The sequence below is a fragment of the Delphinus delphis genome, chromosome 13 (assembly GCF_949987515.2).
Source record: "Delphinus delphis chromosome 13, mDelDel1.2, whole genome shotgun sequence".
Lineage (NCBI taxonomy): Eukaryota > Metazoa > Chordata > Mammalia > Artiodactyla > Delphinidae > Delphinus > Delphinus delphis.
In genome coordinates, this window is record NC_082695.1 from 69,265,132 (window position 1) to 69,289,803 (window position 24,672).

General features: G+C 39.4%; 1 long non-coding RNA gene across 1 annotated transcript in view; it reads right to left on the reverse strand.

The window, feature by feature from the left end:
- The window catches only part of LOC132436291 (uncharacterized), a 296,497-nt gene extending 282,750 nt beyond the window's left edge, over window positions 1–13,747 (reverse strand). Inside the window, exon 1 of the long non-coding RNA XR_009521759.1 lies at window positions 13,569–13,747. This is a non-coding gene — a long non-coding RNA (uncharacterized lncRNA). The remainder of the gene's footprint in view (window positions 1–13,568) is intronic.
- Window positions 13,748–24,672: the final 10,925 nt, after the last annotated feature.

Genomic DNA, 24,672 nt, shown 5'->3' on the forward strand with positions numbered 1-24,672 from the left:
GCTGATAGAAGAACAAGGAGAGAAATTAACGTTTGCTTAATATGAACAGTCTGTGAATCTGTAACTTCCTTAGAATGTGGCAAAACAATAATGATTTGGGAGGAAATTTTACTAGAATATAAACCCAGTATTAATAACCAGCCCTGTGCACAACAGTCCCCAAACCACTTAAATTTGTACATTCTTTCATTTCAAAAACCAGAACATTAGGTTGCTGTGTGGAAATGTCCACACTCAAGATATTTTAGAAAACTAACAACTGATGTGGAAATAAGGCTCTGAAATTTCATGTCTTTGATGCAGCCACGGCCACTGGAGTTCAACCTGGGAGATTCTTAATAAATCACTGTGGATACTGGCCCTTTAACAACCCAAATCATTCACCTTGATTTCACCTTGATTCCACCAAAACAGAATGCATGTGATGAAACAGGACAAGCTCTATGTTTCTGTTCCCCCAACCTAACTATGTATATTAATTCCCATAAGATTTTGATCAACTAATAAGAATGCAAATGAATGCACACATAAGGGAGATTCATTCTCACTTCTAGAATCTATATGCATTGAATGGTTTGGATCTTCATTACCTTTGACTTTTGCTCTTAGATGGAAAGTTAAATTAATGACCATATTCACTGTATATTTTGAAACCAACCTTTGAAATTTATAGAAAGGGGATCGATTATATGGAGGCTTCATTCTCCCAATAGAGCTCCATGTCTGATGCTACTGTTTAATGAAGATTACAGGCTTAAAGACAGTCCCTCAATAAAGCTAGAGGTAGTAAAAAGCCTCAGAATTTTTCAGAAGTGGAAACACAAGTAGTGGAATGGGGGATTCAGCATTCACTGAAAAGTTCAACAGAGAGGTGGTATCTCTTATATTAGGACAAGAAATAAAATGCAACCAGTTTTTCCCCATCATCATCTAGGCTAGGGTTATCCAACATTTCTGTGAACAGGTGCTGTTTTTAATTTCCCCCAAGGTCTCATGCCTTTGGGGTGTGACTTGGTAACTATGGGGCTGGAGAAGGAATACAGAAATTGAAATTCCTGATTAAAGTTGACTGTAAGGCATTAGTCTGAATACAAATCCAGAAAAGAGAAGACACTGTCATTTTTTTCGGCCATCCTCCCTGACCCCTGATGGCTTAACTAAAGCAACTGACTTTGAAATTGTATTAAGTAAAGCTGTGATGTCCACTGACCTACTAGTTGGAGATTTCCTGCGCTAAGTTTCCTTGTCTGCTTTCTGGGCAGTAGCTTGACCTTTAGGCAGGTTGGGAAGAGCCTGAAATCTTTGTGATGAGAATTGATTGCAATGGAAATAGATGGCCAACTCAGCACCTAGACAGTACTCCTTGCAACTACTTCTCCCAAACGACCTCATCCTCAGAGTGGTCCAATTCCATCGCAAATGCTCAGCACGCTCCTTAGTGCATCCAAGGCAGAGACGTCTAACTCCAAATATATAACGGATGCTGTCTCAAAGATGGGTAACAATAAATGGCTCTATTTAAATAAGGTGAAAATTAAGATTACTTTACCATTCTTCTGCACTCAACTCTTAATTATCCACATTAATGAAGGAATCAAGGGACGAAGAGTCCAAAATAAAGGACAATACAAAGTAATTTATATTTGGCTTCAGTATTCATTATGAGATTTTGAGGGTGAGCAAATTAACTTTCTAATTATGGCGTGGCTTTTCAGAATGAGTTTGTATTCTCAACTGGCTTCTGTTGAAAGCCAGCTAGAGGTGTGCTAGGAACCAGGAGAAATTTGACCTGGAATTTATAATTTTCTGTACATGATTCATCCACATATTATCACAAGCTGATATGTTCTGACATTTAGAGAAGATCTGTGTCATTCCAATGGTCTCTGGAGAGCAATGGTGTAATGTAAATTGCATAGATCCAGAATCAGATACTGTATTAGACATACTAGACTTCAAGACAGAAGTATTATTAAAGAGTCATTTCAACAGGAAGATGTAACAATCCTAAATTTACATCTAATAGTATAACCCCAAAATATGTAAAGCAAAAACGTTCTCAGAACTAAAAAAAGAAAGAGACAAATTTTCAGTCATATTTGGAGAATTTAACACACTTGGCTCAGTAACATAAATAAGCAGACAGCAAATCACTAAGGCTATTAAAGACTGGAACAATCTACAACACATCTAGACCTAACTGACAACTGTGAAAGACCACATCCAACGACCACAGAATACACAATTCTTTTGTGTCCCTATGGGTCATTTACCCAATCTTGAATTCTAGACACCATCCTAACATGTAATCTTTGGTACATCACTTTGCTTCCATAAGCTTCCGTTTTCTCAAATAAGAAATGTAAAAAACAGTACTTGTTATACAAAACTGCTGGGGATATTAACTGTGAAATATAAACTAAAATACCATGTTAAAATGAAAGGCACCACACAGATGTTAGTTACCAATGTAATAAAGGATTGAGAATATCTCAATAGGAACAGCTTCTGGACCACAACTGGTTGAAAGAGGATACTAGGGCATTTGTTTTAATGCTGACATTTGCATAGCCCAACACTGTTTAACTTGGAGCGTAAGTTTCTTGGGAGTGGTTGGGGAATGGAACTACTGATGGGCCATTTTACAGATGCTGCTTTCCCTACTTCCACTGGCAGGCATGAAACAATAAGATAATACCTGAGATTAATGACCACTTTCATTTTCACCAGTTCACATCTACTTAGCTACTACCATTTGTTGAACTGAGCATAAAAAGTCCAATAGCCTTTACACCACAGGTTTTTTGCATTTTAGAATCTACGAAAGACAATACTGTCAGGGTCTAGACCTAGTTAGCACGGACAATGGGTAGGAAAAGTTCTCTCTTGAGGTTTTTCAGTTTTAATCTTTAATAAGCTATCTTATTAATCACTATCTGAACGTACAGGATTCCTACAGAGAACTGTTTTGAGGACTGAATGAGATAATAAGAGACAGAACTGTGCACCCTATAATACTCCATGCAAAATGCAAGGGATTATTATTTATTCAGCCTACTTATTGAGAATCTATTTTATCAGCACCTGTAGTCAACACACAAACACACACATGCATGCACACACACACACACACACACACACACACAAGTGCATTGTGGAGAAGTACACAAAAGTAGAAAATGTAAATGACCGAGGAGAATAAAGGTTAAAGGGATGACATCAAGAAGCCCTAGAAGTGGCGGCGACACAGCCCCAGTCGGGCAGATGGGTGAGGGTGAGCACCGCGGTCAGCGCTGCCCCAGCTCCCCACACTGCACTCCTGCCCACCCCGCGGCCCGTGGCAGGTGGAGTCCGCGAGAGTTTGCCCAGGAGCTCGGGGAACTTTCCCGCTGAAGCTCCGCTCCCGTGAAAGCAGTACCTGCCGGCGCCCTCTGCTCCCATACCCGCTCATGAGGTTACTTCACAGAACGAGCACTTAAAAGGAAAAGAAAGGATCGGAACTGTGGAAAACCAAACTATGTGGTCTTCAGAAATGAGAGATGCAGCCACCTGAAACTGTCATGAACCCCAAAATAGTCTTCCTCTCAGTGCTGATATCTGGAGTAGCAGGGCTACTCCTCTTCATGAATTTGCAAGCCTGGATTGAAGAACAACACACAGCCGTGTGCATGGCAGGCTCTTGGTGCTGCAGCCAGGAGTCAGTGATGCGCCTCTGAGGTGGGAGAGCCAACTTCAGGACGCTGGTCCACAAGAGACCTCCCAGCTCCACGTAATAACAAACAGCGAAAATCTCCCAGAGATCTCCATCTCAACGCCAAGACCCAGCTCCAATCAGCGACCAACAAGCTCCAGTGCTGGACACCCAATGCCAAACAACTAGCAAGACAGAAACACAACCACACCCATGAGCAGAGAGGCTGCCTAAAATCCTAATAAGGCCACAGACACCCCAAAACACACCACCAGACGTGGACATGCCCACCAGAAAGACAAGATCCAGCCTCATCCACCAGAACACAGGCACTAGTCCCCTACACCAAGAACCCTACACAACACACTGAACCAACATTAGCCACTGGGGGCAGACACCAAAAACAATGGGAACTACAAACCTGCAGCCTGCGGAAAGGAGACCCCAAAAACAGTGAGTAAAGCAAAATGAGAAGACAGAGAAACACATGGCAGATGAAGGAGCAAGCCAAAAACCCACCAGACCTAACAAATGAAGAGGAAATAGGCAGTCTACCTGAAAAAGAATTCAGAATAATGATAGTAAACATCATCCAAAATCTTGGAAATAGAATAGAGAAAAAACAAGAAACGTTTAACAAGGACCTAAAAGAACTAAAGAGCAAACAAACAGTGATGAACAACACAATAAATGAAATTAAAACTTCTCTAGAAGGGATCAATAGCAGAATAACTGAGGGCAGAAGAATGGATAGGTGACCTAGAAGATAAAATAGTGGAAATAACTAGAATGAAAAGAATTGAGGACAGTCTCAGAGACCTCTGGGACAACATTAAACGCACAAACATTCGAATTATAGGTGTCCCAGAAGAAGAAGAGAAAAAGAAAGGGACTGAGAAAATATTTGAAGAGATTATAGTTGAAAACTTCCCTAATACGGGAAAGGAAATAGTTAATGAAGTCCAGGAAGCACAGAGAGTCCCATACAGGATAAATCTACGGAGAAACACGCCAAGACACATAATTAATCAAACCATCAAAAATTAAGTGCAAAGAAAAAATATTAAAAGCAGCAAGGGAAAAACAACAAATAAAATACAAGGGAATCCCCATAAGGTTAACAGCTGATCTTTCAGAAGAAACTGCAAGCCAGAAGGGAGTGGCAGGACATATTTAAAGTGGTGAAGGAGAAAAACCTACAACCATGATTACCCTACCCAGCAAATTTCTCATTCAGATTTGATGAAGAAATTACAACCTTTACAGACAAGCAAAAGCTAAGAGAATTCAGCACCACCAAACCACCTTCACAACAAATGCTAAAGGAACTTCTCTAGGCAGAAAACACAAGAGAAGGAAAACACCTACAATAACAAACCCAAACAATTAAGAAAATGCTAATAGGAAAATACATATCACTAATTACCTTCAACGTAAAGAGATTAAATGCTCCAACCAAAAGACATAGAGTGGCTGAATGGATACAAAAACAAGACCCATATATATGCTGTCTACAAGAGACCCACTTCAGACCTAGGGAAACATACAGACTGAAAGTGAGGGGATGGAAAAAGATATTCCATGCAAATGGAAACCAAAAGAAAGCTGAGGTAGCAATTCTCATATCAGACAAAATAGACTTTAAAACAAAGACTACAACAAGAGACAAAGAAGGACACTACATAAAGATCAAGGGATCAATCCAAGAAGAAGATATAACAATTGTAAATCTTTATGCACCCAACATAGGAGCACCTCAATACATAAGGCAAATACTAACAGCCAGAAAAGAGGAACTCTACAGTAACACAATCATATAGGGGACTTTAACACCCTACTTTCACCAATGGACAGATCATCCAAAATGAAAATAAATAAGGAAAAACAGGCTTTAAATGATACAAGATGGTCCATCTTAAACAAGATGGACTTAATTGATGTTTATAGGACATTCCATCCAAAATCAACAAAATACACTTTCTTCTCAAGTGCTCATGGAACATTCTCCAGGATAGATCATGTCTTGGGTCACAAATCAAGCCTTGGTAAATTTAAGAAAATTGAAATCATATCAAGTATCTTTTCCGACCACAACACTATGAGACTAGATATCAATTACAGGAAAAAAAATCTGTACAACACACAAAACATGTAGGCAAAACAATACACTACTTAACATCCAAGAGATCACTGAAGAAACCAAAGAGGAAATCAAAAAAAAACCTAGAAACAAATGACAATGAAAACATGACAACCCAAAACCTACTGGATGCAGCAAAAGCAGTTCTAAGAGGGAAGTTTATAGCTAAACAAGCCTACCTTAATAAACAAGAAACATCTCAAATAAACAACCTAACCATACCCCTAAAGCAATTAGAGAAAGAAGAACAGAAAAACCCCAAAGGTAGCAGAAGGAAAGAAATCATAAAGACCAGGTCAGAATTAAATGAAAAAGAAATGAAGGAAACAATAGCAAAGATCAATAAAACTAATAGCTGGTCCTTTGAGAAGATAATCAAAATTGATAAACCATAGGCCAGACTCCTCAAGAAAAAAAGGGAGAAGACTCAAATCAATAGAATTAGAAATGAAGAAGGAGAAGTAACAACTGACACTGCAGAAATACAAAGGATCATGAGAGATTACTACAAGCAATTATATACCAATAAAATGGACAACCTGGAAGAAATGGAAAATTCTTACAAATGCACAACCTTCCGAGACAGAACCAGGAAGAAATAGAAAATATGAACAGACCAATCATAAGCGCTGAAATTGAAACTGTGATTGAAAATCTTCCAACAAACAAAAGCCCAGGACCAGATGGCTTCGCAGGCGAATTCTATCAAACATTTAGAGAAGAGCTAACAGCTATCCTTCTCAAACTCTTCCAAAATATAGCAGAGGGAGGAACACTCCCAAATTCATTCTATGAGGCCACCATCACCCTGATACCAAAACCAGACAAAGATGTCACAAAGAAAGAAAACTACAGGCCAATATCACTGATGAATACAGATGCAAAAATCCTCAACAAAATACTAGCAAACAGAATCCAACAACACATTAAAAGGATCATACACCATGATCAAGTGAAATTTATCCCAGGGATGCAAGAATTCTTCAATATACACAAATCAATCAACGTGACATACCATATTAAGAAATTGAAGGAGAAAAACCATATGATCATCTCAATAGATGCAGAGAAAGCGTTCGAAAAAATTCAACACGCATTTATGATAAAAACCCTTCAGAAAGTAGGCATAGAGGGAACCTTCCTCAATATAATAAAGGCCATATATGACAAACCCACAGCCAACATCATTCTCAATGGTGAAAAACTGAAATCATTTCCACTAAGATCAGGAACAAGACAACTTTGCCCACTCTCACCACTATTATTCAACATAGTTTTGGAAGTTTTCGCCACAGGAATCAGAGAAGAAAAAGAAATAAAAGGAATCCAAACTGGAAAAGTAGAAGAAAAGCTGTCACTGTGTGCAGATGACATGATACTACACTTAGAGAATCCTAAAAAGGCTACCAGAAAACTACTAGAGCTAATCAATGAATTTGGTAAAGTGGCAGGATACAAAATTAATGCACAGAAATCTCTGGCATTCCTATACACTAATGATGAAATATCTGAAAGTGAAATTAAGAAAACACTTCCATTTACCACTGCAACAAAAAGAATAAAATATCTAGGAATAAACCTACCTAAGGAGACAAAAGACCTGTATGCAGAAAACTATAAGACACTGATGAAAGAAATTAAAGATGATACAAATAAATGGAGATATATACCATGTTCTTGGATTGGAAGAATCAACACTGTGAAAATGACCATACTACCCAAAGCAATCTACAGATTCAATGCAATCCCTATCAAACTACCAATGGCATTTTTCACAGAACTAGAACAAAAAATCTCACAATTTGTATGGAAACACAAAAGACCCCGAATAGCCAAAGCAATCTTGAGAAAGAAAAACGGAGCTGGAGGAATCAGGCTCCCTGACTTCAGACTATACTACAAAGCTACAGTAATCAAGACAGTATGATACTGGCACAAAAACAGATATATGGATCAATGCAACAGGATAGAGCACCTAGATATAAACCCACGCACATATGGTCACCTTATCTTTGATAAAGGAGGAAAGAATAGACACTGGAGAAAAGACAGCCTCTTCAATAAGTGGTGCTGGCTAAACTGGACAGCTACATGTAAAAGAATGAAATTAGATCACTCCCTAACACCATACACAAAAATAAACTCAAAATGGATTAAAGACCTAAATGTAAGGACAGACACTATTAAAATCTTGGAGGAAAACATAGGCAGAACACTCCATGACATAAATCACAGCAAGATCCTTTATGACCCACCTACTTGAGAAATAGAAATAAAAACAAAAATAAATAAATGGGATCTAATGAAACTTCAAAGCTTTTGCACAGCAAAGGAAACCATAAACAAGACAAAAAGACAACCCTCAGAATGGGAGAAAATACTTGCAAATGAAGCAACTGACAAAGGATTAATCTGCAAAATATACAAGCAGCCCACGCAGCTCAATATCAAAAAACCAAACAACCCAACCCAAAAATGGGCAGAAGACCTAAATAGACATTTCTCCAAAGGATATACAGATTACCAACAAACACATGAAAGAATGCTCAACACCATTAATCATTAGAGTTGCAAATCAAAACTACAATGAGATATCATCTCACACCAGGCAGAACGGCCATCATAAAAAAATCTACAAACAATAAATGCTGGTGAGGCTGTGGAGAAAAGGGAACCCTCTTGCACTGTTGGTGGGAATGTAAATTGATACAGCCACTATGGAGAACAGTATGGAGGTTCCTTAAAAACTAAAACTACAACTACCATACGACCCAGCAATCCCAGTATTGGGCATATACCCCGAGAAAACTATACTTCAAAAAGTGTCATGTACCACAATGTTCACTGCAGTACTATTTACAATAGTCAGGACATGGAAGCAATCTAAGTGTCCATCAACAGATGAATGGATAAAGAAGATGTGGCACATATATACAATGGAATATTACTCAGACATAAAAAGAAGCAAAATTGAGTTATTTGTAGTGAGGTGGATGGACCTAGAGTCTGTCATACAGAGTGAAGTAAGTCAGAAAGAGAAAAACAAATACCATATGCTAATACATATATATGGAATCTAAAAACAAAGAAAAAAATATGGTCATGAAGAACCTAGGGGCAAGACAGGAATAAAGACACAGACCTACTAGAGAATGGATTTGAGGATATGGGGAGGGTGGAGGGTAAGCTGGGACAAAGTGAGAGAGTGGCCTGGACATATATACACTACCAAATGTAAAACAGATAGCTAGTGGGAAGCAGCCGCATAGCACAGGGAGATCAGCTCGGTGCTTTGTGACCACCTAGAGGGGTGGGATAGGGAGGGTGGGAGGGAGGGAGATGCAAGAGGGAAGAGATATGGGAACATATGTATATGCATAGCTGATTCACTTTGGTATAAAGCAGAAACACACCATTGTAAAGCAATTATACTCCAATAAAGATGTTAAAAAAAAAAAAAAAGCCCTAGAAGTGAACATTACAGACAAGTTGCTAAAATTATTCAACCCATTTTATTTGACCTAAAAAACAAAAAATAATTTGACTAAATGGAAGAGCCCAACTTGATAAAGTTAAGCATATCATCTATAAGACACTGATAAAGAATAAATGAAAAAGAAATGTTAGAAGATTATTTGAAGTTATAGAAAGAAGCTAAAATGATGGTCCAGGATTTACTTAGTGTCTAGGTGCCTAACAGACCCAACACAGTGGTAGGATCATAACATGTCCGCAAGATATATTTGTGTATTTGTATTGCAATCAAAACTTGGTCAGAGTCTATTTGCTCTCCCCAGGCAATCAATGTTCTAGAAAAGTTAGAAGAGTTTTATCGCTCTCACAAATGTAAAGTTGTTGTCCAAGATACATTAAACTAGATTCTACTTTGATCATATATAAAACCTGTGATAGGCTTGAGGGAAGCTGTGAGACGTATTTGACACATATTTGGGACTCTGATATTTTTCCTAAGCTTCTACAAGCCTCAGTCAAAATATATCTAATCTCGGCCTTCATCCAGTGAATGGTATTTGTATTAGTAGTTTAAAAAAAACAGAAAATGTAAAGCAATCGTAGTATCTGATTTATATATTCAAACATAATTATGATATTTAATATCTTTATAATGCTTTATAAGTTATAAATTGGTTTCTTTTACAATTTTTTACCTTGTGTTATATTTGTTTTCCTAGTTGTGTACAACAATAACATACGAAGACATGCCTTACTATCCACAAAATACATATTAAAAATTGAGGCTGAGTGATTAAATGAGGTAGTTCTCAAAATTTTATGACTGAAACATTCCTAAAGGATAAGATTAACCCTCAGAGTCTGGTGATGTAACCCAAAGCAATCTAGCAAGGAAAAAATTACCCTGTAAGTCTCTTGTTTTATCTTTACATTTTTTTCCCCAAATTCTGTACCTGAGTAGGCTCTAGTAGGTAGAATCAGACCCACTACAACAACTGGGTAAAAATCATTTTGTTAAAAGACACTGGATACCTGTTAAAGCAAAGAGGACAAAATGAATTTAATATGACAAAGGATAGAGCTTTTCTTAGATGAACTGATATTGATGTCTATTTTCTATCTTGAAGACACTTGCTGAAATTACATATTTATTATAAATTGGGCTTGCTATGAGAGAGAGTCTTTGGGGAAGAAAGAAACAAGCACAGTTTTTGGTGACATTACATGGGCTGGCATGTTGAATTGGAATCCAGAGAATCCCCAAGGCCCATGTCTCAGTTTTCCCAGTGAGACAGTTGCTGAGTCTTGGGATATCATGGGAGGCAGGAGGGCTGGGATAAAAAGGCAGAGTAAAATCACCCCCAACATCTGGTGCTTAAGCGACAAAGTTCTACTAGAAAGAGGAACTACCACAAACATTTAATGGGTCTTGTCCTTCAGACATTTGGTACAAAAGGAAACTAGATTATAACCGAAGTTTCCAGACAGCCTTAACACAGACCTGATTGGACTGAACTTATTCACCCATTACTCTCCCTGGGGAAAAATAAAATCAACTTTAGCATTTATTCTTCTTTTATATACAATGTCCTGTGTATTATTTAAAAATTCATGAGACACAGGATAAAGGTAAGGAATGTGACCAACAGTTAAGAGAAAAAAAAAAAAATAGAATAAGAAGCAGACTCACAGTTGATATGCATATCAGAGTTATTAGAAAAAGATTTTTAAATAAATATTATAAATATGGTAAAGAAAAGATGAACAAAATGAATGAAAAACAGACACTTTCAACAGATGATTGGAATCTGTAAAAAAGAATCAAATACACATTCTAGAACTGAGAAATACAAGTTATAAAATTAAAAATTCATTAGACATGTTAACAACAGATCTGACAAAGCAGAAAGGATTAGTGAACTCAAAGACAAGTCAATGAAAAAATATTCAAATTGAAGTACAGGTAGGAAAAAATGAAAAAAATAGAACAGAAAGTAAGAGACATGCAGAACACAGTAAAATGGTGACATGTATATAATTGGAGTTCCAGAAGGAAAAGAGAAAGAAACTGAGCTTAAATAATATTACAGAGATGATAGGTAAAATTTTCCAAAACTTGTAAAAAACGTCAACAGATTTCAGATGTGTCAGGAACCCTAAGTGGGATAAACATATAGAAAACCACACTGAAGCACATTCTAGTATAACTGGGGGGTGGGGGGAAAGGTAGATTTTAAAGCAGTCAGAAAAAAACAGTGCAATACACTCACTTAAAATAATTTTGCAACTGATTTTTCAACAGAAACATGGAAAGAAGAAGACAATGAAATGATACCTTTAAGATGCCAGGAAAAGAAAAAGAAAAACCCTGCCAACTTCACCAGTGAAAATAGTCTTCAAAAGTGGAGATGAAGTAAAGATATTTCCAGACAGACAAAAATGTAAGAGAAGTCATACTTATCAGACTGGCACTATAATAAACATACAAAGAAATTCTTCAAACTGAAGTTAAAATGAACCCAAGTAGAAGTACAATAATAGAGGAAGGCACTAAGAACACTGGAAAAGATAAATATGTGGGTAAATATAAAGAATATTGCTTTTTAAATCAGCAATATTAATAGTGTCCTGTGGAATTTTTATGAGAGTTTTTGAAATAAATAAAATACATGACAACAATAGTACAAACAATGGAAAAGAGTAAACTATTTAAACAGTTATAAAGTTCTTGCATTTGGAGGAGGAAGTGATAAAACTACCAATATGGTAGACCTGTTGTTAGTCAAACATACATTAATCTTTAAAGCAGGAGTCTGCGAACCATGGCCCGTGGGCCAAATCTTCCAGCAACGTGTTTTTTTAAATAAGGATTTATTGGCACACAGCCATATCTATATGTTTATGTTCTATCTGTGGCAGCTTTCACATTAAAACTGCAGGGGTGAATGGTTTCTAGAGAGACCGTATGGCCCTCAAAGCCAGAAACGTTTACTATATCACCCTTTCCGGAGAGTTTGCATACCCCTACATAAAGTAACAATTATTAAAACAAAAAATAAAAACACAACTCAAAAGCTAATAGAGAATATAAAGTGGAACAAAAATATTTGGGTAAGATCAAAAAGGCAGGAAAGAAAGAATAAAGAGGCAAAGATGGAATTAAAAATAAAACAAATGGTAAAATGAGAGACTTCACCTAACTTAATAATGGGCTAAATACTTCAATTAAAAGACAAAGATTTTCAGGCTGGATTAAAAACAAAAATGGGACAAAAAGGCTTACACTGACTATAAGAAAACAGTTTGAAAGGATGGAGAAAAACATACCATGAAGGTACAAACCAAAAGGCTGATATTAGTATCAAATACAGTAAACTTAAAGGCAAGAATATTACTATAGATGAGGGCATTCCAACAGGAAGAAAGAACGATCCTAAACTTACAGCTAATAACATAGCCACAGAATATATAAAGCAAAAAGGCTTCTAAAGTTCTTAAAGAAATTCTAAAGTTCTAAAAGAACTTCAGGAGAAACTGCCAAATCTTCAGTTGTAGTTGGAGAATTTAACACACCTTGCTCAGTAACCAAAAGAACAGACAACAAGATCAGTGAGGATATCGAAGACCTGAACAACCTATAAACCAGCTTGAGCTAACTGACAATTATGAAAGACTATCCAACAGCTGAGGAATAACATTCCCCTAGAGTTCCTACAGAACAATTACCAAAACGATCAGTATGCCCATCCATAAAGCAAGTCTCAACAAGTTTCAAAAGACTGAAATCACACAAGTTCTGTTCTCTGATCACAGTGGACTTAAACTAGGGAGAAGTTACCAAAAACTAACTAGAAATAAACACACTATTACATAATTCATGTCTCTAAAAGGAAATTTTAAAATATGTTGAACTGAACTTTTAAGAAGATTTAGCACACCAAAACTTGTGGGATATAACTAAAAGTTCTGATTACAGGGAAATTTATACCTCTAAAGGCAAATATTAAAATAAAGATGGAAAATCAAAGTCTAAGCTTCCATCTCAAGAAAAATCAAAAGAAAAATCAAATTAAACTCAAAGAAGAAAGAAGGGAACTCTAAACGTAGAAGCAAAAATTAATGATACAGAAAATGAGTATTACGTTTATTTAACAGATGTGGAAACTGAGGCACAGAAAGGTTAAATAAATTACCCAAATCACATAGTTACCAACATGCAGAGCCATGACTTGAATCCAGATAGTCTGACGCCGAAATCCTTACCTTTAATGGTCATCTAAACAGACTCACAGATTCTGAGCATGGCAGGTAAGCGGCAACACTCCCCTGTGCACCACTGAAGCCACCAGTCCTCCCTCCAACTCAGTGTGAAATTCTGCCTCCATTGCTGCTCTGGCCCTGACCCCTGATGACTCACTCACCAGGTGCTGAGCTGTTCTCTAACTGCTCCAGACCTAAGCCCAATCTACAACCGTCACTCAAACCCATATTCCAAGTACTCTGTCCTGATCCCTGCTGTAGTCCAGTCAGTTGCAGCCCTGCCCCTGTTCACGTCATGCCTGAAATCCGTCAGCCTGGCCACAGCCTCACCTCAAAAGCCCTGCCAATGCCAACCTCCGTCTCCCACTGCCTGGACCACGGCAGCCACAGAAACGCCACTGTGGAGTTAGACCCAGCCATCTCCCACTGTAGCCACAAATCTAAAAGGTAAAACAACAAAGGGAATGCTACACAAGGCTTTCTACTGAGCTGTTACAAAGAAATTACAAATATACTTGGGTGGGAAAGGTTTTAAAAAGCTGTTCAATGGCTTTTTTTCTTTCTGTAAAATACACATAAAGAAGGTAACTTGTTGCATCCACCCAATCAATTGGAGAGTTGGTTTTGCAGGGATTGTTTTGCATTGCACAGTTGTTTGAAATACAGTAAACATTAACCAACAACATGTTGGAACCAGGGTGTACAGTAAAGAATTTGGCCTTAACTAAAGAGAAGGTCTGGTCTTTGCCCTTGGAATGTTATGTCTGACAGGTGTGCCTTTGTTTGCCTGGGAGCACTGAGTCATGCCAGATAGTCCAACAGCATGATGGGGGGGTGTGGGAGGTGGGTCAGAGGAGGTGGAGAGGAGACTGGCCATACTCATACAGTCTTAGGGTGGAGACTGGCCATGCCAGAAAGACCAAAAGTGTAACTGAGGGTGACAGCTTTGGGTCACAAGCTATCCATCAACCTAGAGACTGAGATTTACAAAAACAGAAACAGACTTACAGATACCGAAAACAAACTTATGGTTATCGAAGGAGAAACATGAGGGGCGGGGAGGCAGGGATAAATCAGGAGCTTGGGATGAACATACACAATCAGGAGCTTGGGATGAACATACACACACTACTATATATAAGACAGATAACCAACAAGGACCTACTGCACAGCACAGGGAACTCTACTCAATATTCTGTGAAAACCTATATGAGAAAAGAATCTGAAACACAATGAATACATGTATATGCATAACTGAATCACTTTGCTGTATACCTGAAACACTACATTGTAAAACAACTGTACTCCGATAAATTTCAGCCGCATAGCACAGGGAGATCAGCTCGGTGCTTTGTGACCACCTAGAGAGGTGGTATAAGGAGGGTGGGAGGTAGACGCAAGAGGGATGGGATACGGGCATATACGTATATGTATAGCTGATTCACTTTGTTATAAAGCAGAAACTAACACACCATTGTAAAGCAATTATACTCCAATAAAGATGTTAAACATGGGCTGTCAATCAATCAATCACACCTACATAATGGAGTACCAATAAAAAGTCTGAATACTGAGGTTTGGGTGAGCGTCCCTGATTGATAATACTCCATACATATTGCCACACAGCAGTTCTGGGAAAGTAATGCACCCAGACTCCATGGGTAGAAGACAACAGAAGCTCCAAATCTGTCTAACTCTCCCAGGCTCTGCCCTATGTTCTTCCTTTGGCTGACCTTAATCTCTATCCTTTCCCAGTATTAAACTGTAACCACGAGTACAACAGCTTTCAGTGAGTTCTGTGGGTCTTTCTAGCAAATAATTAAACTGAAGGAGGGTTTGGAGAACCCCTGAAACTTGCACTTGGTGTCAGAAAGGAAAGCAGTCTTGGGGGACTGTGCCCTCTAATCTTTGTAGTTGGCCTAAACTTCCACACAAGGGTACATTTTGACTGAGTTTGCTACTGTTGTACCCCCCCATTTTTAATAAAAGTCAGGGAAAAATGAGTTCTTTCATACCACTGTTTCTTTGCTATTCAACTGTCCTTTGATCGTTTTTCTCTTGTTGCAGACAGGATTTACAATATTACCATTAAATTGTATATTCTATTTCAAGTTGGACCCCATCACCTCCATGGACAAACATAAAAAGAAAGAAAACAGAAAACAGACTTTCTATGGTTCTCAAAGTCCCCACTGTCTGGTCATACCCAACTATCAAACTCCTTTTCCTTCCAGACCTTGAGCTGTATTTAGACCAGTCTCCTTCCTGCCCTTCCACATCTTTTGCCTGTTCAGCTGTCTGTTGACTTTATGCACACAACTCCCTTTCCCCAAGGTCCTGCTTCCATCTCCTTCTCCTGTTCAATACCAAACTACTTCAGTGACAGAAGTCAAATCACTGCTTCTCTATGAAGTGTCTGTGGCACCAACCTCACAAGGCTGATAAGGACATTCAAGGAAGCAATATGCATAAAGGACTCAGAATGTCACATGACTCACAGTAAGCCCAGTGTTAACCATTAGCTGCTGTCACTATTACTGCTATTACTCCTACTATACCTATTGCTGTGATATTTGTCTTTTTCTGAGCCTATTTCATTCATAGTGTCTACTACAATCAAGCCTGCAACTGCATCCGTAACAACTTTTCTCTATTGTATGCCGACTAGCTTCTGGATTATTATGACTTGAGGACCGGATCCCTGTCTATGATAGCTCTTAAAGTGGTAGAGAATTTCAGACACAGAGTAAATGCTGAATCTTTTTGACCTAATGATAAATTCAGAGAACACTGGAATGACACCACCTAATCAAGGCGTGCAAATAAGGAACATACCTGAATCCCTACAATGTGTCAGTGTGTATCATTTATTCCTCAAGGTCTCGTGTTTGGGAGTTTCATAAGGATTTTGGATTTATAGGTATGACAATTTGTACGTCACTGAGAAGTAAGAAGAGTAAAGAAGTCATAAAAATTGAACTATTTCCTGCTCAGTCTAATTATAAAAGATTTAGCTCATGTTAACCAGTACCAAATTCTCTACTCCTTGAGCACATGGAAGACCAGACCTCCCTGTACTTGAAAGTCACTTTGTAACCCTCCATGCTTTCTTCCCTTTCTGCCATGATTGGTGACACTGGAAATGATGGAGCCTCTGTTAGTATGGGACCTAGATTAGAGCCCCAAGGCAATTTGCATTTAACAGGAGAGTGTGCGTGGTACTGAGCCGCTAAGATTTAGGAATTTATTAGCTGCAGCAGTATACCTTGTTTCTTCTTGCTGGTGCACTAATAATAACAACAATATCAAAACACTCTCATTATTTTCTTGTCACGGCTTCACTGCACCACAATTCTTAACACCGCAGCAGATCTAGCTAATCTGTTTCTCTACAGTTTAGTTCTAGTTTCATTTTACCTTCATAAATATTCTTATTACAAAGATATTCAAACAAGAAAAGCTTACAGAAGTATCCAGTCAACACACATATACCCACCACCCAGATTCCATGATTAACATTTTGCAATATTTGCTTTATCAGATCCCTATTCATCTATCCATCCCTCCATCAATTTATCTTTCACTTTTTGATATATTTCAAAGTAAGTTGCAGTATCAGTGTATTAGGCCTTTGTTATTACTTTCCCAATTCTCACACTTCCCACGTGATAAACAATAACCCCACATCAAATATCTAGGAAGCAATGAGAGAAGTTTATCAACAAATATCTATTATTGAGTACCTACTATGTGCTGTATGCCTTCAGATACAAACACATGAGCCTGAAGGCCAGAACAGCCTGGTCTCCATTTCTCAGCACTAAAGTGTTCTCAGTGACTACTTCAGAGCAGTGAAGATGCTGAGCTATCCATTTGTAGCATCATTTTTTCTTTCACAATTGGTTGTAGAAAGTGCAGTCCTCAGCTTCAGACACTGAAACCCAATGAATCAAACATAATGAGTCTGACATGTCATTGAATAAAACCCAGGAAAAATGCTGTGGGTTCCACACCAATGCCTCCCTTAAAGTCATGTCTTGGATTTTTATTATTTTGTCGCTACAGACATTTTAACAGATTATTGGACACTGTGTTTGTGTTTATGCTATTTTCTCAGAATTCACTGAAAAAATATCTTCTTTAATGATATCATCTCCCCAAAATAAAATAGGTTGTGAAGAGTAATAAGAACCACTTAAATATTTTAACATATAACATTAAGTAGACAAAGACATACAATATTAGTAGCACTATTACATACATTCCATTTTCATCCTCCCTTTAACCCTGTTAGGTATATAATGTGAGTGTGATTATTGTCATCATAGTTTGCAGATGATAAAATGGAATCTCAGAGAGGACAAGCCTCACAGGTAGCAAATGGTAGATCTGGTGTTCAAACATCAGACTTCTGGCACCAAATCGCCCACAGTTTTCCCTCTGCATTTAATGTAAGAATAACATAAATAGTGTTTGGGGCAATAAATATTTCACCATTATGTGAAATCTATAGTTTTAACACATTAACTCAAAATATTAACTACATAATGCATTCAATATGCATTTTGTCTGTGTATGTGGCTGTATATATGAGCACATATACACACACAGAGAGAGAAAATGAGGGAGAAATCATTTGGAGAGTTCTTTCCATGTGTCAAGTTGCTTGGTGCTCTGCAAACATTCTTATTTGATACTCAGAGAACTCTTGTGAGGTGAGTATCAGTACCCTTCACGTACAAAGAAAACTGAGGCTCCAGGCAGTTAGGTAATGTGCCCAATGTCACAGTGATAATATACAAGCAAAACCCAGGACTGTCTGGCTATAAAGTCCATGCTCTTGAGCATGATATTATAATGATTGGAATAATTTAAAACCAAAGCTAAAAAACAAAGTGGGTATTAGACTGCTCCCCCCAAACCTGTTAAATTCAGTTTTTCAAAGATGCATGGTGTTTGTCCTTATACAGTCACTCATTCATTTGTTTGTTTATGTCAGGTGCATGCTCCAAGCTGGAGATGCTATGATGAGTATGACTAACATGGTCCCTGACCTCAAGGAGCTTGAAGTGCACTGGAGAATGCTAGCAATAAGAAAAGTAAAATAAAGTAAAATAAATTAATCTCCAGAGCTGCTCTATATATAGTCTTTTTCATCTCAAGTGTTGGCAACTCTATATTTCCAGATGCTCTGGCCACAGTTACGGAGTCATCCTTGGCTCGTTTCTTTTTCTTTGCCCTACATCCAATTTGTCAACAAACCGTGCTAACTCTACCTTCAAAATAAATCCAGCATCCAAACATTTTTACCAGATTCCACTGCTACTACCCCAGTCCAAATCACAATAATCTTTCAATTGGTTTACTGCAAGTGCTCTTCACTAGTTCCATCCTTACCTCCTTACAGCCCATTCTCAACACAGCAGAGTGATCTGTTCAAACCATAGGTCAGATTATTCCATTCATCCGCTCAAAACTCTGGTGGCTTACAACTTCTCTCGGGGTAAAAGCCAAAGTCTCAACCCAATTAAAGTATAGACAAAGGATCTGAATAGACATTTCTCCAAAGAAAATATACAAATGGCTGAAAAGCCTACAAAAAGATGTTCAGCATCATCAGCCACCAGGAGAATGCAAATCAAAACCACAGTGAGGGCTTCCCTGGTGGCGCAGTGGTTGAGAGTCCGCCTGCCGATGCAGGGGACAAGGGTTCGTGCCCCGGTCCGGGAAGATCCCACATGCCGCGGAGCGGCTGGGCCTGTGAGCCATGGCCGCTGAGCCTGTGCGTCCGGAGCCTGTGCCCCGCAATGGGAGAGGCCACGGCAGTGAGAGGCCCGCGTACGGCAAAAAAAAAAAAAAAAAAAAAAAAGGACATAATAAAAACAAGGAGTAAAATAACATGATCAATAATATACAGTCTGAATATTGAAAACATGCTTAAATGAATTATTTTAGATAATCATAAAATTTCTTAGCCCCTTCCACTTAGAAGTATGACAAAATTGCTCTACAATCATAAGGAATTCTCTCTCAGGTCTTCAGAATGCCAAAATGATGGACAGTTTCTATCAGCCAAACTGTCTGAGAGTGATGTTTTGAAAAATAAATATGTAAAGTAACACTTGTAAATTGTGAGACAATTTCAGAAAGAACTACATCCTTGTCTTTTTCTCCCCCTAAGCTGACCTATCAAATCATCCTTAAACACTTACCCTGATGAAAGTCTTATTTTAAAGAATCTGATGCAGATACTTGTCTCAAGCACAGGATATACTGAACAGCAAGAGAAATTACACACTCTAAGACAGAGTATGAAGATTAATATCCTCTGTCAAAGTTAACAATTCATAAAGTGCACTGAAAAAAACTGTAGAGAATTCTCTTGAAAAGGAAGATTCAGAAACTTATGATTCTACCAAGACAGAAGAGCCCCATTCCCCCCAGGTCTTCCCTCTTGCAACCAAAAAAACCCTGGACATAACCCAACACGCATAGGAAGGCTCTGAAAGCTAGAAAGAAGAAAGCAGACGTCCTACAGACTTGGGGCAGTGAGTGCCCGGGGTTTCTTTATTGCACCCCATACAGCCAGACAGGAAGGCTATGGTTTGAGAAGGACCAAGCAGGAAGTTAACCTTCAAAGGACCCACCCCAGCTCAGCCTCCCCTCACAGAAGCAGGCAGAGATGATCCAACTCCCCCACTGGATGGTCTTGACATGGTCAAGCAAAAAGCTAGTCGTCCGTCCCCCATCCAGCAAAACCAGGCAGGGTTCTGATTCCCCTGCCAGGGTAGTATTGATTGGGCTGAGCAGGGTCCTGGTCTTCCATCCCTGCCTGATGGAGACAAGTGGTCTCCTCGTATACCCCGCCAGAGCTGAACCTCCTCCTGGCAGCAGCACCTCAGTGACTCTTCAGGAAATGATGCAGAGTAAAATAAGCCCATCCCACAAGGTTACGAGCTATGTGACTCCACTTACATAACATCCTTAAAATCACAAAACTGTAGAAATGGAGAACAGATCAGCCAGAGGTCAGGGACTGGGGAGAGAGGCTGGGAGAGTAGGAGGTAGCTATGGCTATAAAAAAGCAACGTGAGGGATCCTTGTGGAGGGAATGTTCTCTGGCCTGACTGTATCAATGTCCTATAGACTGTACTATATGCTTGTAAGAAGTTACAATTGGAGGAAATTGGGTATATGTTACTTGGTCTCTCTCTGCATTCTTTCTTACAACAGGAATCTACAGTTATCTCAAGTATAAAGTTTAATTAAAAAGAGATTTAATCAAGACTTGAGACCCATCCTTTTAAAGGGATCTGTCCTATAATCAACAGACTAAATGTAATTGTCATTTGCATTCCAATGTAAAATTGTAGGTTTACTTCCAAACCAGGACGGTAAGGGCAGTTATGGCAATTTGGGGAGGTTAGACAAAAATGTTTTTCTTCACTTGATCTATAATTTGGATATTAAAATTCTATCACATGATTATTCATTCACTCACCCAATCCTTCAGCAAGCAGCTGTTGGGAGCCTACTATGTGCCCTATTCTAAGTTACAGGAATAAAGTAATGAAGGAAACAGACTGAATGTCTGCTCTCTGGAGCTGACCTTTTCTGAAAGAAGTGCTCTATCTTTTATTCACACTAGTCAACAAAGTCCTTTTCCTCTTTGCAATCAGAGTAACTGTTTCCCTCAGGCCTTGGTCACTTATAAATCAATCATACTGAAAGATTCTTGTGTTCCCTGCACACGACTTTGTTAGGGTGAAGTACTTCTTTCTCTGTATTAGTCATCTTTAACAGAACTAGAAATTGTTCCCCAAAAAAGCATAAGGTAGGAAACTAAAAGAGTGTGACACTGAGAGGCAATTGGGATTTCATTGGAAAACCTCCCTAAGCTGAAAATGTTTAGAGTAGGATCAGTTCTCAGACTGTTTGTTTGTTTGTTAATATCTATGGCCAACATGTGGGGCATAATTCAATGGAGAGAAACCAAAAGTAAACCTGGGTCTGTTCTTACTAAGACTGATGATTTCAGACCTTCCAGTGATCCATCTAAAGCATCCTTTTGTGTATCATCGGGATAAAGTTTGCATCAAAACACTAAGGCCTTTTAAAGGAAAAGTTTATTATTTCTAAAAGAACTGAGTTTGTGTTTAAAATAATCAGTTATTTGACTAAGTTCATTCATTTTACAAATACTCATCAAAAACCTACCACAAGGGCTTCCCTGGTGGCACAGTGGTTGAGAGTCCGCCTGGCGATGCAGGGGACACGGGTTCGTGCCCCGGTCCGGGAGGATCCCACGTACCGCGGACTGGATGGGCCCGTGAGCCATGGCCGCTGAGCCTGCGCATCCGGAGCCTGTGCTCCGCAGCGGGAGAGGCCACAGCAGTGAGAGGCCCGCGTACCGGGGGGGAAAAAAAAAAAAAAAAACCTACCACAAGCACTATGAAGACTGCAAAGATGATTCTATTACGGTCTTTCCTCAACAAGTTCACTGTCTTCACAAATTAAGTAATTGGAGCAGCGTATACATGCATGGAACATCTTTTCACATAGAACATGAAAAGATGGCTCGTAAGGGCCAAATGGAATTGTCCTCCCATATAAAGTCTGGTTACTTTCCCTAAATGGAACCAGTCATGGCGTCTAATATAGTCCTGTGACAGAAAACCAGAAGAAAATATGAAAAATCACAGAATATGGAAGTCAGAGAATTCACAAGTATTCAGCCACAGTGAACTTTCCACGTAGTTTTAAAACAGCAGCTTCTTTCTGGCATATATTTACACGTAGCTTGCCATTTTACCCAGGTCCTAGAGAAGAACAGTACAAGTGCACGCCCCATTACCATTCAAATACCAACTGGAGACTTTACAGATATTATCACTGTGGAGAGAGAGAGAGCATAAACAGAAGAAACACTTAAACTTTTCCTATTTCCACATTGTAGCCATAAAGAGATTGCTTATCCAGCTAAAACCTTTCATGTGAGGCACAAGAACACTGTAACCGAATATCCAAACCCAATGTCAGGGCCTGACCCCTCGCAGTAACCGGTAACCAGCTAACAAGCAAGACAGTGATCCTAACCTCAGCTCAGCTACACCACTATCCACTAATCAACCTTAGTACCAGGTAGGTGGTCCCCATCTTTGCCCTTCTGCAGTGAGGATCCTTCAGAGGTACCCACATCCACCCCAGGGGTCCATATTGGCTCTAATACTTCACCCATTTGTAATTAATCACCCACAAACTAAAGGTGCAGATTGATCAATGGGAATCATAAATGCCTTAACTCCAGAATTTAAGAGAAAACTTAACTGGGTAGTTTGAATTCCTACTAAATGAGATGCCTGGAAGTAAAAATAATGAAACCAAATAAAAGTTGTACTGAAAAAACATCATAAACATATACTGGTATGACACGTGAAAAATATATTAGAGTTGTCCACATTTTGACAATACACCCCCCATGCATTTTAACACACCTTTCAAACTACAGCATCCAGTTCACTGTTCCCCGGTTAAAGTATAAAAAGTAAAGCCCCTCAAATGTATTTGATCTACTTTAGTAGCCCTCTGTTAAAACTATCTGTAGCCCTGGGCTTCCCTGGTGGCGCAGTGGTTGAGAGTCCGCCTGCCGATGCAGGGGACACGGGTTCGTGCCCCGGTCCGGGAAGATCCCACATGCCGCGGAGCAGCTGGACCTGTGAGCCATGGCCGCTGAGCCTGCGCGTCCGGAGCTTGTGCTCCGCGACAGGAGAGGCTGCAGTGGTGAGAGGCCCACGCACCACAAAAACAAAACAAAACAAAACAAAAAACTATCTGTAGCCCTGTCCCTGCCATAAATCCGATCTTGGATCGCCTACATGTCCCAACTGTTGTGACCAACATCAATTAGAACGAACAGATAAGATAAGCCTGCACAGACTCTTGTTTCTTTGTCTGGTTTGAAAGGACCCTCTTCATCTAAAGACCAACGAGGCCTTGAATTGTTGGGTGAAAAGACATCCCTGTCACCTCTCAGATACGGCTGTTACCAGGCATCAGCAGGAGTGACTAGCAGAGCCTAAAAGGGAGACGTTGGCCCATCAGTTTAAATGACCTCTGAGCCACTTTACTAGACCACAAGCAAGAGAGTTTGGTGAAATTTGACATGAGGCACTTCTCCAGAAAGGACCTGCGAAGCCACATGAGCTAGAGAAAGGCCATGATGGACTTTGCTCCTCTCCTAAGATGAATCTGGTCCAACAGTTATTCTGTGGAAAACGTATTCACTTCCCTCCAAAATCACTGGGATAGGGGCTCTAGCTTTTCCAGAACGTCTACATTATAAATTGGGCCAGTTACACATAGGAGGATGATCACGCAGTGGAATTTGAGGGGCCATATAAGGTCCTGGCCTGGGGTCAAGAAATCCTTTGCTAGAAAATCCCAGGTGCTAAATAAGCGCCCCAACATCTGAGGACATAAAAATCAGTGTTGGGCTTCCCTGGTGGCGCAGTGGTTGAGAGTCCGCCTGCCGATGCAGGGGACACGGGTTCATGCCCCGGTCCGGGAAGATCCCACATGCCGCGGAGTGGCTGGGCCCGTGAGCCATGGCCGCTGACCCTGCGCATCCAGAGCCTGTTGCTCCGCGATGGGAGAGGCCACAACAGTGAGAGGCCCGTGTACCGCAAAAAAAAAAAAAAAAAAAAAAGCAGTGTTATATGTAGTTGGGGGACTAATGGATACATGGAATTACAGCAAATTATTATCCCAGGCTGGTGGCAACTGAGCCACCTAGGGAATATCAGGGCCATTTCCCCAGACAAAGGCAAGTGGTTTGACTCATTGTGAAAAAAAGGTACAAGACCTGAGCCGTGCTAAACACAGGACACAATGATGGGGAGAAGATGCACTGCCTTAGGACCCATGTGGTTTGCCAGCAGCAAAGAATGAGGATTCCCTAGGCCCAGGAAAACTGGTCAGGCTGTGTAGAGATGCAGATTGCTACAAGGTATGATAGGCTTCAGGGATCAGCTAAGTCCAAGTTTCATTTTACAGGTGAAAATGCACCCAGGCAATGAGAGGTGACCTGCTCAAGCGTAGCTGGAGAATG